General features: G+C 37.7%; 1 protein-coding gene across 4 annotated transcripts in view; it reads left to right on the forward strand.

Moving 5' to 3' along the window:
- LOC123514651 (5-hydroxytryptamine receptor 1-like) overlaps positions 1-17500 on the forward strand; it is a 456202-nt gene that overhangs the window by 320872 nt on the left and 117830 nt on the right. For all 4 annotated transcript variants that reach the window (XM_045272671.1, XM_045272672.1, XM_045272673.1 and 1 more), the window contains one exon: positions 6152-6227. The gene's annotated coding sequence lies outside the window, so the exon portion shown is untranslated. The remainder of the gene's footprint in view (positions 1-6151; positions 6228-17500) is intronic.

Genomic DNA, 17500 nt, shown 5'->3' on the forward strand with positions numbered 1-17500 from the left:
GCATTAGGAAGACGAAAATAAGAAAGAGGAGTGAGAGAAAGAGATCGAGAAAAATAAGGAGACAGATGAGGAAGACGAGGAGGACGAGGAAGAAAAAGGAGGAGGACAAGGACGATTAGTACAATAGAGAGAAGGAGGGAGAGTAAGATAGAAAAAGAAGAAAAGAAAAGGAAAGGACAAAGAAAACGAGGAGCGGGAGGAGAAAGTGTAGGTAGAATTAAGCGAAGCCGAGTCTTACTTTGCATATTTTCCTCTTTACCTTAGTTTCCCTTCCGCCTCAGTTTACCGTTTTCTGTTTTTTTACCTCAAGATCCATAATGGTGTTTATTTTGCGGCCCCGTATGTGTGTGTGTGTGTGTGTGTGTGTGTGTGTGTGTGTGTGTGTGTGTGTGTGTGTGTGTGTGTGTGTGTGTGTTTCTGTGTGTTTGTGTGTGTGTGTGTGTGTGGTTTTTAGGTAATGAGGAAGGAAATGTGTAAGTGTAGTTAGTATTAACCAGATTAAATTATAAAGTTTTGTACATTATTTTTTCTTTTTTTTGTTTCCTTTTCATTTACTAATAGATCGCATTTTCTATTCTGCTAATTTTCTCCTTCAAGTTTTTATTTTTTTTTTCTCTTTCATTATTGTTTACTTCTTTTATTTCCTTAACGTATGCTATGCAAGAATTTTCGTTGAATTTCTACTTTCATCTGAAATTTTGAAAACATTTTTTTTAACGACCTGAAATGAAAAGAAAAAAAAGACTATTCCTTTTTCAATTTTCATATTCAATTATTTCTACTGCAGCGAACACCAAAACATTTATATATTTTTTACATTTCTTTTTTATTTCTGCATTTACATACGGCCATCAATGCTCCAGGATAAATATTTTCATGTTCTGAACAACACATGGACTGTCACTGACGAGCATTGTAATCTTATCTCACTAAAAACGCTTACACACGAATATTTTTCATGTACCACTCCTGTGAGTCTCTACCTCATATCTATAACTCGAGCTAATCTTTTTGTTGCTGCCTCGTGTACACACAACTCTTTATAAGCACGTGTGATGCCACTGCTGTTTGTTCCCCTCTAATAGTGCTCAGCAGGTGCTTTGTGTCCCTGGTGCGTCCCTGCCTGCCATTACCAGCCTTGTCTACAGTAATAACAGCATGACAACAATAGCATCACTCATCTCCTCCTGTGTTAATGCATGGTATTGTTTCTTTTATATTTATTTGCATCATGTAGGTCTTTTGTGAATATCCGTGTATTTTTTTTTTTCATAGTAATTAATTTTCCAGGTTTTTCTCTTCTTGTTCCTCCTCCTCATCATCCTCCTCGTCTTCCTCCTTTTTATATTGTATATCTTCCATGGTTAAGTATATTTTCTTTGAACGTATAACTATTTTACTCATGTTTTTGATTTGATTGTCTTCATAATAAAACTTCTATATATCGTAATCATTATAATTTTTGAGGGAAAGTGGGACGAATACAGTGAAGGAAGACAAGATGAAGACGAATGCATTGTGTTGGAAGATGAACTGATTGGGAGGATACAAAAGGCGGCGAGCGGTTCCCTTTCCTGTTTTTATCGTTTCCTCACTGCCTCACAGAAAGGAACGTAAGGAAAACAGGAAGAAACCAACGAGTAGGCCTACTTGTGCCGGCAAATATATAAATCACGTGTTTTTTTTTTTTTGCCAGTTTATCTAAAGTGCCTCCTTTTCCCACCCACCCCTCTCTCTCTCTCTCTCTCTCTCTCTCTCTCTCTCTCTCTCTCTCTCTCTCTCTCTCTCTCTCTCTAAATTTTTGTTAACTTTTTTTTCAGTATAGAATTGTGTCGTTAGTGATTCTTGTTTCCATTTTGTCTTTCTTACTCTTTGTTTGTTCGTCTGTCTGTTCGTCTGTCTGCCTGTCTGTATTTCTTTATATATGTGTATGAATGTAAGTAAGCATGTAAGTTTCTTTGTTTGTACGTTTATTATTGTGTCTGTTTGTGTGTCTCTTTCTGTCTCATTATTTATCTATGTATCTGTTTTTTCTTCGGGGTCTACCTATTTTTTTTTCTCTCTCTCTCTCTCTCTCTCTCTCTCTCTCTCTCACACACACACACACACACACACACACACACACACACACACACACACACACACACACACACACACACACACACACACATATCTCTCACGCGTGGGTAAGCTCAACTCGGCTGCGCGGCTCAGTGGGGTTTCTATGCTAGAGTTTAGTGGGGAGGAAGGAAGAATGGCTGGGCTCAGTAAGTAAGGATCCAACAGTAGAATTTATGAGATTGATCGAGTGTATCGTGGACGCATTATTATCAGGGTTTATAGTACCAGAAGTAGTAGTAGTAGTAGTAGTAGTAGTAGTAGTGATTTTTCAGCAGTTTTTTTCTTTGATTTTACTATTTGATTTCTATTTTTCTAGTAGTGAAATTTAGGAGTTGTTTTTATATCACTTTTTGTATGTCTGAATATATTTTTTTTCTTTCTTGCATATAATTTTCCTTTATTTTTTTATATCTACACATCAACAAAAACGGAAATAGTAGTAGTAGTAGTAGTAGCAGTAGCAGTAGCAGTAGCAGTAGCAGCAACAGTCGTACTAGAAATATAACCAATACAAACTATTTCAAGCTTCATTTCCTCCTAACTCCACCCTTACCCGCCTCATCACCTCACTCCCTAACCCCCTCACTCCCTCACCCTTCCTTCATCCCACCTCTTATCATACTTCCCCTTCAACTCTCCCTCACTTCTCCCCTACCAACTCCCCCTTATCCCTTCCCCCGCATCACCCAGCTTGCGCAGCGTCCTGGATTCTTCCCACCAAAGAAGCAGCGAAGCCCTCATCATCGCCCTCATCCCTCACATCCTCATCATCTTCCTCCTCTTTAAACAGACTCTGTGTCCGCATTACCCAGGATGAAGTAAGAAGAGGAAGATAGACAAAGGAGGAAGAGAAGGAGGAGGAAAAGGAGGAGGAGGAGGAGGAGGAGGAGGAGGAGGAAAATGTGTTAGAAAATATAATAATAAACAGAATGGAAATAGACGAGAAGTTAGACGTGACTTTTTAATTGTGTGTTTATTATTTTGCATGAAATGAGACAAGGAAATTAAAGTTATATATGAAAAGTAAAAGAAAGGAATGGAGAATTGGGAGAAAACAAGAAAGAGAGAGAGAGAGAGAGAGAGAGAGAGAGAGAGAGAGAGAGAGAGAGAGAGAGAGAGAGAGAGAGAGAGAGAGAGATCGCATAAAATTCTGAAAAAAAAACTTTAACGACCAATCATATTAATCTTTTATACGTATGTATCAATAAAGACACATCCATAGATCATAACTTTGATTACCTTTCCCAGAAGTTATATTAATAGTGGTGGTGGTGGTGGTGGTAGTAGTAGTAGTAGTAGTAGTAGTAGTAGTAGTAGTAATAGTAGTAGTTGTAGTAGTAATTGATGAAGTAGTAGTAGTAGTAGTAGTAGTAGTAGTAGTAGTAGTAGTAGTAGTGGTAATAGCAGAAGCAGTAGAGGTAGTATTAGTAATAGTAATGATTGAAGTAGTAAGTAATGAATGATAATGATTACGGTAATGAAGACATGACTGCTTTTTTGCAACTTCTCTAATGATATGATAATGATTAAGATAACAAACAGAGGAATAAGAGTAATAATGATAATGATTGGTAACAACTGATCACATTCCGTACCTCACATAGTCAAATAATCAGGTTGTCTCACAGAAGTAACAGTTATAATGATGATAGTGAAAGATGATGGTAACATTGATAGTAACAATAATGGTAATGATCATATTATTTAAACTTTACAAAGGCAAAGTATCTGTTCGCATCACAGAAAAAAACAGCAATAACGACCAAAACTATTACAATGATCATGAATAATTACCAGTTACATCAATAGTAATGACTTTAATATTCTAGCCTTACTAAGCCAAATTGTCTACACGCCCCAAAGACACCAGGCAAACAAGCCCTTAACACTGAGCTAATGAGGAACAGATGCAAGACAGAGTGGCATTCTGACTAATTGCTTTGCCAAGGAGAAGCTGTAGAGTGTAAGAAACAAAGCCAGCATGTCGTGCCTGACCTCATTAGAAGAAGCAGTGCTGGAATGGAAGGCATCAAAGGCTCTCCTGTTTTGATGATGATTAGTCTTTCCGCCGACGATGTGCCTGAGTGGCGACTAGGGAGGAGAAGGGAAGGGAGGACACTTAGCTTCTTTGATGTTTGGGACTCCTCTTTAAAGGGACGTGGGATTAGCAGTAAGGTTTGAAGGCCATGAAGGAGTTGTGTGAGTTTAAAGACAGGGCTTCGGCTGGCTAATATCAATCTATGACAGAGTTTAGTGTTACATGTAATCGCTGGCTGAGGTATTGTTTACGTCAATCATGCATCCTTTCCTTGATCTTGTTCTTGTGATTATCTCAGTTTTAATTGGTTCCCTCAGTTAAAATGATTACCTGGATTAAAACACGTGCTTCGATTTAAATAGTTACCGAAATTAGAATTGTTACTTGGATTAAAATATCTCAGTTGAAATGGTTACCTGAGTTATGACGCGTGTGATGAGCCGTCGCCTGCACAGGGATAAGGAGAGGAAATAGTTTGGTGTAATTAAATGTCTTCCCATTTTAATGCCACTGTGAAGTATGTTTGTGAGTGATTGACTTCATATTGGTTCCGTGTAGTATAATAGCGTGTCATGATTTCACCGTTACTAGTCGTCGTCTGTGAGTGGTGAGTCAAGACAGTGAGTGAGGTGTAACCAAGCCTGGATTATTACGTTTGTCTGGTTCATGTGTGTTTCATTTTAGAGGTATTCTGAGTATGCTTTTAACATTTATTCATTCATTTATTTATTAATTTATTTATTCATCGATGTTTTTACTCATTAATTTACTTGTGCATTTTTTCTTTGTTCGATCTTTCTGTTATAAAATGAATAGATAAATAGGTGAATAAATGAATAAATAAATAAGTAGCTAAATGAATAAATAAATCAGCATTCCATAAGTAGCACTGGAAGGATGAGTAGCTAAAAACTCACCTGAAACAGAAACCTCTTGTTGTCAAAAAGAAACAGAAGGCAGACAGGCCCTGCACCTTTGTCTCTTGGACTTGGACTTACAACTTTCTACAATTCTGACACTTTTTTTGAAAATGAACCTTAACTACTATTACCATATATCTCTCCTAGTTATATACAGACGTGTATATATATATATATATATATATATATATATATATATATATATATATATATATATATATATATATATATATATATATATATATATATATATATATATATATATATATATACAGAAGCTGCTAGGGAGTTCGAAAGTTGGCTTTAACATATAGAGTTCTGTTCCCAGGAGTCTTTTGTCCCGTGACTGGATCTCAGGTGACAATTGCAGCTCGATGCGGAAGTCTCGGTAACCGCTTCCTTGGTGGCGAGAGTCTCAGAGCTTCAGACGCATAAGCTAGAGGAAGTGTTAAGAGGATAGCATTGCATGTGTCTGAGTGCTGGTTAAAATGGTCTTAGGCGCTCCTCAGTGGGATTTGGAAGAACCATGCGGGCAGCGGCAGGCGGTGGAAGTTAAGGGATGTGATGCACGGGGTAGGAAGAGGCGGTCATGTGTCGATCCTTGAAGAACAGATTATGTGAGGCGCTGGAGGGCAAGGTCGCCTAGTGGCCTGGTATAGTGCAGTTTAAGTTTGGTTTGGTTAGGTTCGGTTATATTAGAGTAAGTTAGATCAGGTCAGTCCAAGTCTCATCCATACAAGAATAGATTTTGTGAGGTGTTAAGGGACATGGTCGCCTGGTGGCCTCGAGGGAATGATTTGTTATGTTAGGTTAGGTCGTGTTTCATTCCCGCAAGAACAGATGGTGTGAGGCGCTGCAGGTGGAGGCCATCTGGCAGCATTGCAACGTGATGCTCTCATCTTTATATTCGTAATTCCTCATTCATGCAGTAAAAAAAAAATCACCTTGAGTTACTCCAGCACTCTAATAATACCATATATTTTTTTTCTATTCCAGTTAACATTGTCATTTCATATGATAAAAAAATCTGAACTGCAGCACGAATGAGTTAATCTTCTTTTCTTTATTACAGGAGCTGGGAGAGAGAGACAGAGAGAAAAAGAGAGAGAAAGAGGCAGAGAGACGGCCCGGGACGAGTCTAGGAGCACGTGAGTTATTTACGAGTTTTGACAGTTTTTACAGCTGTGTGTGTGGCGCGGAGTGCATGTCCCGTTAACGCTACTGAATTGTGTATCAAGCACTCTCCAGGGATTTTGATGTTATGCATATAAATCAAGGCTAAGTGGCATGTAAGCCTCGAAACTGTATTAACTCACAAAGTGCTTGTATATATACACACACACGCACGCACACACACACACACACACACACACACACACACACACACACACACACACAGAGAGAGAGAGAGAGAGAGAGAGAGAGAGAGAGAGAGAGAGAGAGAGAGAGAGAGAGAGAGAGAGAGAGAGAGAGAGAGAGAGAGAGAGAGAGAGGATTTGTTGACATGCAGACCCTTGCAAATGATTTATACTGACGTTTTGATGAGTGTTTCCCTTATGGCTAGAGGAGGAGGAGGAGGAGGAGGAGGAGGAGGAGGAGGAGGAGGAGGAGGACTTGGTGGTGGTGGAGGAGGAGGAGCATGGGCAGGAGAGAGCACAGAGAAGGACGAGAGCGAGGACAAGGATTGGAGGTTGGTGCATGCAAGGTTACAATTGAAAACACAAATTGGTCGAGTGTTGCATGTTTGGGGACAGGAGAGTGAGTGTGTCTTTGTGCTGCAGGAAATATGGCCAGGAGAGAGAACAGGCAAAAATATGAATGAAATGAATAAGATAAGAAAACGAGAAAATGGATAGAAGACATAGCAGACGAGAATAACAATAACAATGAAAATGAAGAATATAGAGAAACAAATCAGAAAATTAATTAAGGGGAGGAGGAATTAAAGAAATGAAAGTAGAAATACGTATAGACGGGTGAGAAATGACAAATATAAGAAGAAAATAAAGTAAGAGGTATGTTGTAATTATATGAAAAAAAGAAGCGAGAAATAAAATGATAAAAGGAGCATTAGAGAATAAGAAAGAAAAGGAGAAATTGAAGAAGACAAATGAGAAATATAGACGTAAGAGAGAAAAGACAAAAATACAAAAAATTTATAACAAAGAAAATAAAGTTAAAAATGTTGTAATTATATAAAAGGAACGAGACATAAAGTAAGAAATATGAAAATGAAACACAAAATATGAGAGGAGAAATAAAGGCTGGAAAACAACAAGAAACAAACAATGAGAAATAGAAGAAAATGTAATAAAGATGATATAGTAATTTTATCTTTTTCCTTCTCTTTCTTTTTCTCTTACTTTCTTCTCTTTCAGCTTATCTTGTACATTCTCATTCTTCCGTCTACTTCATTTCCGTCACTCAAAAGTCCTTAGTTCGTTCATTTTTATCATGCACATGTTTGAATGCTCCATAATTTACTTCATTTGATCTAGTAAGCTTTTAGAATCACGTACATACTTGAGAATTCAGAGAAAGTCCAGTCATGCCTCCCATTCCTAATAAATCCAGGAAAAGAGCAAAGGTCACTGCTCTCTTCCATTTCCACCTTTCTCTCATTCTCTTTGATCATTCCATCATAAAGAGCAATTTCATGATTTATCACCTTCCAATTTGTCAATTAATTCAACCTGACTAGCATGCACAGATAGATGACATGTACGTGTGTTTGTGTGAGTGTCAATGATCCACGAACGCTCCCCATCACCTGTGCTAATGAAGGCATCCTGGACATTAATTAACAGGTGAGCAGCCGTCCAAGCGTCACCTAGCAACCTGCCAGATACAGAGAAAGATTTGGACTTTTGTTGATTTTTACAAACCTCAACTAATAGACTCTGTTTCTTATAATACAGATGTCAGATGGTATTCAAATTATTGGCTTTCCCTCTTTTCAATCTTTAATCTACGCGTTATGACTTCTCCATCCTCTTTTCTTTTTTCTTTTTACTTCTTTTCTACTGTTTCTTCCTGCTTGCTCTTTTATACTATGTCCTAAAGTCTTCCATATATCCTTGTCTTCTTCCTTCTCTCTAATTCCTGCGGGGAAAAGATACGTACGTGCAGAGGAAATGCGAATGAAGAAGAGGAATATGAAGAATAGGAGGAGGAGAAGGAAAAGGCAACCACAGATGAGATGAAAGGTGAATGAAGCACTTTACCTCCTATCCTTTCTTTCTTTCCTACTCCTTCTCCTTTTCCTCCTCCTCCTCCTCTTCTTCCTCCTCCTCCTCCTCCTCCTCCTCCTCCTCCTCCTCCTCCTCCTCCTCCTCCTTACCTTTCTTGCGCATTTCCTCCTCCGCTCATTTCCTTTCTTTATTTCATACCTCTTCTTCCCCATACCTCTCCGTGCAGCTCTTTCCTTCCTTCCTTCCTTCCTTCCTTCCTTCCTTCTTCCCGCCTCTCTCCTCCCGCTTCTCTCTCCCGCTGCCTGGCGCCACTTCCTCCCACTGGCTGAGTGCTGGCGGCGCCGTGTCGTGGGGCCTTCGCAAGTTTTGGCGAGTTTCCTTTGTGATTAGATTCCTTTCTTCCTCTCGTACACGTAAAGTGGTGTTGCTTTTCTAGGTAGTGGAGGTGATGATGGTGGTGGTTGGTGGTGGTGGTGATAATAGTGATGGCAATAATAATGATAATCGTAGTAGTAGTGATGGTGATGATGATAACAGAAAAGCTAAATAATAACAACTGTTCCTTCGCACTTATATACTGAACAACTTATAACAAATATAGTTAAGAAAAACACCGTTGATACAAACAACAAGTACAACACCAATACGTATGCGATAACAGTGAAAAAGGATTATCGAGAATTATAGCATTTACCCTTTCGCCACAAAACACCGCAATATATACATTAAAAGCACTGCATAAAGTCTACATCCATATACGAAAAGGGAGAGAGAGGATTGTAAATAACAGATGATGCAATATTCAACCTCTATATTGGTTAGTGGTAGACGCAGAACAAAAATAAGCGTGTCTCAGGAAGGACGTGTACAATAACAATGAAACAGTTAACCCCATAATCAGTAAGACGCATTTTTACCATGAGTTTTTAATATGATTGGATGATGTTATTTACATTACGAAGGGTCTATGGAGGTAAGAGGATTAAAAGCCAGAGTATTCACTATTTTAATCTCCACATAAGTTTCTGAAGCTATACAGAAATACCAGATAGTAAGCAGAATTGATATGAAAACGTCTCATGGTACTGAAGTGGTTAATTATGTATGTACCTTCCCCTTCGTGCAGTTGTGTATAGGAAGTGCTTAGTCTTTTACTTCACTTGTCAGGCTGAGGTGAGGGGAGAAATTACCAGTACCAGGCTGCAATGAGTGAAGAGAGAGCACGGTGTTAATAGTGTGCATGTGCTTATACTTTTATGGCTCCTGTTTGTATGTAGAGCGTGCTAAACTCCTCTCTATCAGTCGATCAAAGGCAATAATTGATTCAGTACATTGAGGGGTGCAGTTCCTTGTCCTCAATCACCATATGTATTGGTAATTAATGATTTTTTTCTAAACTGTTGCCCTCACACTCCGCGATGAAATTATTAAAGGGTATTTCCATAATGCATCAGTTCCCGGAAATTATCAGAATATATATCACTTATTCATTTACTCTCGAAATTTGTGATGCGAGTAGATACTGAAATACAAAATATAAATTATATGTATTCATTTGAAAACACGAGCACTATCGGCATATTTAATCAATAACTTCATAAATGACAGCCATTCGCGTCACGTTAACTGTATAATACAGTTTCATGTCACGAAATTTGATATAAAAGATTTGGATTATTAAAAGTTGCGATGTGTCGGTGACGTTTTATTTATTTCGCAATTAGTTTTCGATTAGAGAATCACTGTTCACTGTCATCACCACGTTTGTGTGTGCCAGCGTGCAGCACGTCACTGTCTCTTTGGCATGGCTGTGATTTGGCTACCTCGTCACTTTCATAGCCTTTTGCCATCATTATTGCCATTATCATCATCATCATCATCATCACCATCATCATCATCATCATCATCATCATCGTCATCGTCATCATCAATTCCCTACTTATCATTACTATCTTCAATTATGTCCATGTCATATCACTTCTATAATTCATGACATCCATATATCATTATCATATTCCTTTCACTATCACTCATATCTTCCAATACTCCCTTGCCATGTCACTATCCTTAACTAAATCATCACCATCACCATTACCACCACTTTCAATCAACACCACGTCACGCGAAAGCAACACCGCAAATCACTTTTTCACCATCTGTCTTTCGTACACCAAAGCATCACCATCATCATCAATCTCCATCATCACCATCTTTACACCCAATCTTCCTTCCATCATTCTCTTATCACTGTATTACTTCATTATCTTACCGCAAATCACTCACTAATATCTTTCTTTATCTGGTGTATGAGTTGCATTGCTTTCGAAAGAGATTTTGACGAAGAGGAATGAGGAGGAGGAGGAGGAGGAGGAGGAATAAGAGCAGGAGGAGGAGAAGACACGAGAACAAGCAACGAAAGATGGAGGAGGAAAATAAGAAGACAAAGGGGGCGTTGATAAGACAGGAAATTAATGGTCAGCTGAGAGAAGACGAGGAGGCTGAAACGAAGGAGGAGGAGGAGGAGGAGAAGGAGGAGGAAGACGAAGAGGAGGTGGAGATGATGATGACGGTGGAACAATAAGAAAGACAAATAGGAAAGAGCTAAAGAGAGGATCGTGGTGGTGATAATGTTTGCAATGATGGTGGTGGTGGTGGTGGTGACTCATGATACAAGAGAGAGAGAGGGGGGAAATTTTAATCTTTCCATGCTGTTACGTGAATATCAGTTTAATGCTTTCTCTCTCTCTCTCTCTCTCTCTCTCTCTCTCTCTCTCTCTCTCTCTCTCTCTCTCTTATTATTATTATTTTCACATTATTTTCATTCTAGTCTCTTATTTTATTATTCTAGTATCATTTATATGTAATCCCAACATCTTTACATATACATTTGATATACTGTTGTGTACTTATCAATATTCATGGATTATCTTCTCCATGCCTTAAAAGTTTTGCTTACAAATAGGCTAGCCATTAAGTTATTGCCAAATGTTCTATTTTTATACATATATGTCACATTTGTATAACTTATGAGCTATAATAAATATTCAATGTTCAATGTTCTCTCTCTCTCTCTCTCTCTCTCTCTCTCTCTCTCTCTCTCTCATGGTATTGCTCCAAATCTAATGATTAAATTACCCTGACACACCTGGCGCACACCTGCTCTGAGAGAGAGAGAGAGAGAGAGAGAGAGAGAGAGAGAGAGAGAGAGAGAGAGAGAGAGAGAGAGAGAGAGAGAGAGAGAGAGAGAGAGAGAGAGAGAGAGAGAGAGAGAAAGAGAGAGACCTTGTGAACATGAGAAGAAATGTTAAACAATTAAGCATGTACAAAATAAGGAAATCGTCTTTGAAAATTGAGTGTCTTATCTAACTTATCTCCTGGCTAAGAGGTGAGCGAGTAGTAGCAGTGGTCTCGTGAGCTGACTGTCCCGTGAAAGGCTGTGAAAAGATAGATAGATAGATAGATAGATAGATGGAGATAGATATATAGATAGATAGAGAAAGGCTGTGAAAAGATAGATAGATAGATAGATAGATAGATGGAGATAGATAGATATATAGATAGATAGAGAAAGGCTGTGAAAAGATAGATAGATAGATAGATAGATAGATGGAGATAGATAGATATATAGATAGATAGAGAAAGGTTGTGAAAAGATAGATAGATAGATAGATAGATAGATAGATGGAGATAGATAGATAGATAGATAGATAGAGAGAGAGAGAGAGAGAGAGAGAGAGAGAGAGAGAGAGAGAGAGAGAAAGAGAGAGAGAGAGATCTTATATGAAAATCGAACACAGGTGATGGAATAATGGTTTCTGTTCACTTACATGCAGGCGAGTCATTAGTTGGATTGCTGTGTCTGATGGTGGTAGTGGCGGTGGTCGTGGTGGTGTTCGTGGAAGTGGTGTATTATTAATTGACTGTACCAGCAACCCGTATGTATGCAGTGAGGGGATGTGAAATGCAGTGCAGGAAAGTAGTGAGGGTGTGTTGGTTATGAAGAACGTGGAGGTTGAAGAACGTGGAGGTAGGAGTGTTAGGGGAAGACGAGGACAGGTGGGAGATTAGCTTGGTGTCAGGTGTTCGGTGTTTTTTTTTTTTTTTTGTCCTGTTTGATATTTTTCATCTGTTTTCAATTGTCTTCTTTGTTTATCTATTGACTTGTGTATTTTTTATTTCGTTTTATCTCATTGCTTTATTTAATTTTGTCACGTTAGTTGATTTATTAGTTTATTTCTTTGCTTTATTCATTGGTTTCTTTATCTAACTTATTCACTTTCATTTATTTATTTTGTTGATTTTCATATTATCGTTTCTCCCTTCATTTTTAACAGGACAAGATTTTTTCTCTGTGTCTGTGTAGTTCATTTATGTTTAGTTTGTTGACCATTTCACTTTGCCTGGTGTTTGTTTCGTTCCTCGTGACGACCTCTTGAAGTAAAAAAAGATGAGACATGAAGGCTTATCTGACATTCGTATCTATTGTATGTACGCACCAGGTGAGAGCAAGAATTACATGGTAAAAAAAAAATGGTTATCACAAAATAGATAGCACAAAAAATTACGATGTTGATAACGATGATGGTGGTGAAAACATGGAAGTGATGATCATGTCCAGACAGCATGTAAATATCACCTCTAACATATCACATGGCACCACTTTTTTCATTGCATTACCATTACCATTACTCATTGTAAGCATATATTCAAGACAGGGATACTAACACCTCTCCCTCCCTGCCTCTATCCCTCTCTATCTCCTCTCCCTCTTTGCCTCGCAGCTAAAATGAGACCAGGTGACCTTAATACCCTAATTGCTGTTCCCAGGAAGAGACCCGCCCTGCTATGACACCCACGCGTCTCGCCCCTCCCGGAACTTGTCTCACGTGACTCAACTATTCAGCTTACAAATTCTTGCACTCCTAGTATGTACATCTTATCCTTCATTGCATACTACTCCTGAGATTTTGTTTCTATTTATACGATTGAGGATAAAGCAAGAAATAATGTGCTCAAGCTTGTTAAAGTTAGATTGAAGAGAAAATATGAAAAATTGGTTTACAAATGCAGTGGTAAGTGAAAGGAATGGATTCAGTAGTCAGTATGTTAGTATCGAATCATGACAGAACCTTAATCCCTTCTATGCCATGACGCGTTTTCATATTCATTTATTCATGTTATATAGCTTCAGAAACTTAAATGGGCATTAAAATAGTGAAAAATCAGGCTATCAATCTTCTGACCTCCATAATGTAAATAGAAGCGTCTGATCATACCCAAACACTAAGTCAAAATGAGTCCCTGTACTGAAGAAGTTAAAAGAAGATAAGACAGTGTATGAATGATTATAACAGGTAGAAATATTTATGTATGTTTCGTAAAGGACCGGACCACTAAGTGAAGGTCTGATGGCTTCTTGCAACTTACCTTTCTTTCTTACGTAATCAGATCTTCATGTTCTCCAGATAGAGCAAATATACTGTTTTCCTGCCATCCTCTTTGCCTTTCTTGTAAATACTTGTAAGCATTTTGTACCGTACTTATTGCATATCGCAGAGAGAAGGTTAACCTCTTCAATATTGGGACGCATTTTAACCTTGAGATTTGTATACGATTTGATTGACATTGGGAAGGATCTATGGAAGTCAAAAGATTAATATGGCCACGGTCCTCACTATTTCAATCCCCAAAATAAGTTTTTGAGGTTGTATAAAATCGCCATATAGTAACCAGAATGAATATGGAAACGCGTCATGGTATTCGGTCAAGTCAATAACTACTCCGCCTTGCCCTCCTAAAACACGTCATTGTGCTACATAAAACAAGCATGAGTCACCGTGCAGTGTGTCGCTCCCTGAAGTAATGTTTGGTTTCCCGTGTGTTACATGTAGTCTAGTGCAGTCTTTCTATCATTTATAAGGTTGGTGATCTTTTATACAGTATTTCTCTTTTTTGTATCCATTATCTATTCTATTTGTATTCATTATCTATTCTATGTCAATTTCATTTTTGTGTTCGGTCTCCTTATTATTGTTGCTATTTTTCTTCTTTTTCTCCTTCGTATCTAAATTCTCCTTCCATCTTTACTGCATTTGTTTTCTTTTTGCTCCTCTTTTTCTTCTTCTTCCTCCTCCTCCTCCTCCTCCTCCTCCTCGTTTTCATGTTCATTTCCTTGCTGTTCTCGTATTTCTTCGCTCTTCTCTCATATATCATTAGTTTTGCCTCCACTCTCGGTTGCATGTTGAGATCATTTTGCATTCCTAGTCTTCGCTCCTTCCCTCCCTTCTCCTTTCCTTCGTTCCTTACTTATTTTCTTCCTTAATTCATGAGTTTTACTTCCTTTTAATGTGCGTTCCTTTCTCATTTTCTTCCATGGCATTTTTCTTACCTAACCTTTTTTCCCGGATTGCGACGAATAGAGAGAAAAAGAAAGAAAGGAAAGAAGGAAAGGAAGAAGGAAAGAAGAGAAGGAGATAGGAAAGGAGTATATTTGAGTTTCTTTTCCTTAACTAAAGTTCAATTGCGCATTTTGTGAATTAAAATGTGCTTTCTTCAATATTTTACTTTTTTTATTCTTTGTTCTCGACTTTCCTTTCTTTCTTTATCTTCCGGGTTCGTATCTTTTTGTTCTTTGTGGTGATTGTATGATTGTTAGCTGCCTGCCTGTCTGTCTGTCTGTCTGTCTGTCTCTGTATGTATGTCTTTGTGTCGTGTTTCTTTTTATGTCATTATGTGATCTATCCTATCCTTCTGTCTGTATATAATCTCTCTCTCTCTCTCTCTCTCTCTCTCTCTCTCTCTCTCTCTCTCTCTCTCTCTCTCTCTCTCTCTCTCTCTCTCTCTCTTTCTCTCTTCTCTCATTTCATCCCTCTTGTCATTAATTTCATCTCTTCTTTTGTGATGAAAGAAAGAGAAAAAAAGTTGAGAACACTGATCAGTGAGAGGATGAAAAATAATTAAGTATAAAAGAGAAATAAAATTTAAGAGAATATATAATTGAATTAAAAAGATAATGATCGGAAGGAGAAAGAAAAGAGAGAGAGAGAGAGAGAGAGAGAGAGAGAGAGAGAGAGAGAGAGAGAGAGAGAGAGAGAGAGAGAGAGAGAGAGAGAGAGTTGATTGCCTCATTTACCTCAGTTACGTAGATGTCAGTAATAATCTCAACATTACGAAGAAAGACTGCAAGAGGAATGCTGGTATGGAGATAGAAAAGAAGGGAGGGAGAGGAGGAGGAGGAGGAGGAGGTAGAAAGGAGAGAAGGAAGTGAAAAAAGAAAGGAAAGTAAATAAGGAAACCAAGAAAAGAAAGAAACAGGAGGAGAAGAGAGATAATTAGAAAAAAAATGGTAAACGAAAGAAGCAGGATAATATGAGAGAAAAGGAAGAAGAAGAGAAGTCAAAAGGAAAGTAGTATCGAATGAAAGAAAACAAAGGAAGAATCGAATGGAATAATTGGTAGAAAACGGAGGAAAGATAAAAGGGTAAAATGATAGAAAATAAGTGGGTAGGTAGATAAATAGGTAAGAAGATAGAGAAAAAAAGATAGATAGACAGATAGATAGATACAAAGATAGATAGACAGAAACGCTCAATTCACAAGTGTTTACAGGCTTGCTATATAGAACGTCGCTATTTGATGTTTCGCTCTTCATCTGATATTTTCATTGTTTCCTTCACCTATCCTTCCCTTCTCGTTGACTGATGCGCGAAATAAAAATATGGCCACTGTAACTGATAACTGTATAATCGTGTATGTACATAAAAAGAGAGTCTTGCTTAACCCAAATACAAATACTTACCATGCGACATTTCAATAATCTGGCCAAATGAACAATGTAAATTTGATTATACTATTGAAAAGTGTCCTTGTTACCACTCGTCGTCTCTAATTTGGGTTGTATTTGGTAGAGGAGGTGAAGTCACTTTCCTTCTCCCCTCCATGGCTCAGAAATTAAATGGAGGAATAGAAGGAAATCGTTTGCTGATTGAAGCAAAATTAAGTTATAAGAAGAGGAGAAAGAAAGGGAGAGAGAGAAATGATAGTTATGATGAACTTGACGATGATGATGATGATGATGATGATGATAATGATAATAATGATAATGATAGAAATAATAATAATGATAAAAATAATAGTAATGATAATAATAATAATAATAATAATAATAATAATAATAATAATAATAATAATAATAATAATGATGACAATTGTAGTCAATGGAGTCACGAATAAAATGGAAACCTGCATAGTCCGTACATAATTCATATAAAGATTTAAATGAAAAATAATTTACATTCCCATCAAACGAATTTTCCTCCACCTGATCACTAAGAGAGAGAGAGAGAGAGAGAGAGAGAGAGAGAGAGAGAGAGAGAGAGAGAGAGAGAGATGGGGTGGAGAAACATTTGATCTATTTCTAGAATTTTTTGTAACTATATTATGGAAATTATATAATTCTCTCTCTGTCTCTCTCTCTCTCTCTCTCTCTCTCTCTCTCTCTCTCTCTATTTATATTCCTCCCTGAGCCACATTTTCAAGTAATCTTATCACTTTCCTCCTTCTTTTTCCTTCTTCTCTTTCGCCTCTTTCCTCCTCTTCCCTCTCTGCTTCTTCTCACACTGATCTCTTCTTAAATTAGTCTATAATGCATTAGAATAGGTTTGTAACAAAAACTCTTTACATAAATTATAAAAGGAATACAGAGATGTGGCGTGTCTTATTTGTTCTGGCAAGCGGTTCCAGCATCTGGCACCTCTAGTATAAATGTTATTTTGGGTATGACTTGTTCGGCAGAGTAGGATCCTCAGACATAATGGCCTTCTCGAGAGAATATCTGCTGTTACAAACTGGAAAGCATTGTCTACAGGAAAAACATAAAGAGATTTATAAACATATATTGGCTTGTAGAAGTAATACCTTCAGAATTTTGTATTCATGAAACAGTGGATTAGTGTGATCTAATTTATGTTGAAAGAAAATTATGCGAAGTAATTTCTTCTATGTGATAAACAGTTTGTCATTGTGTGTTTTGTAGGCTTCCTCCTCAAATTCCCCAGCAGTATAACAAATATTTGTGCGCTAGTGACAGGTACATTTGCTTCAAAGAAACTGAGGTGAGGCAATGTCTAATTTTATGTAACTCATGTCATTAAAGGTTGGGATATCATGACACGAGTTTTGTCAACATTAAGTTTTAACTTTTTGCTATTAATCCAGTTGCAAATGTGGAC

This window comes from Portunus trituberculatus, chromosome 38 (assembly GCF_017591435.1).
Source record: "Portunus trituberculatus isolate SZX2019 chromosome 38, ASM1759143v1, whole genome shotgun sequence".
Lineage (NCBI taxonomy): Eukaryota > Metazoa > Arthropoda > Malacostraca > Decapoda > Portunidae > Portunus > Portunus trituberculatus.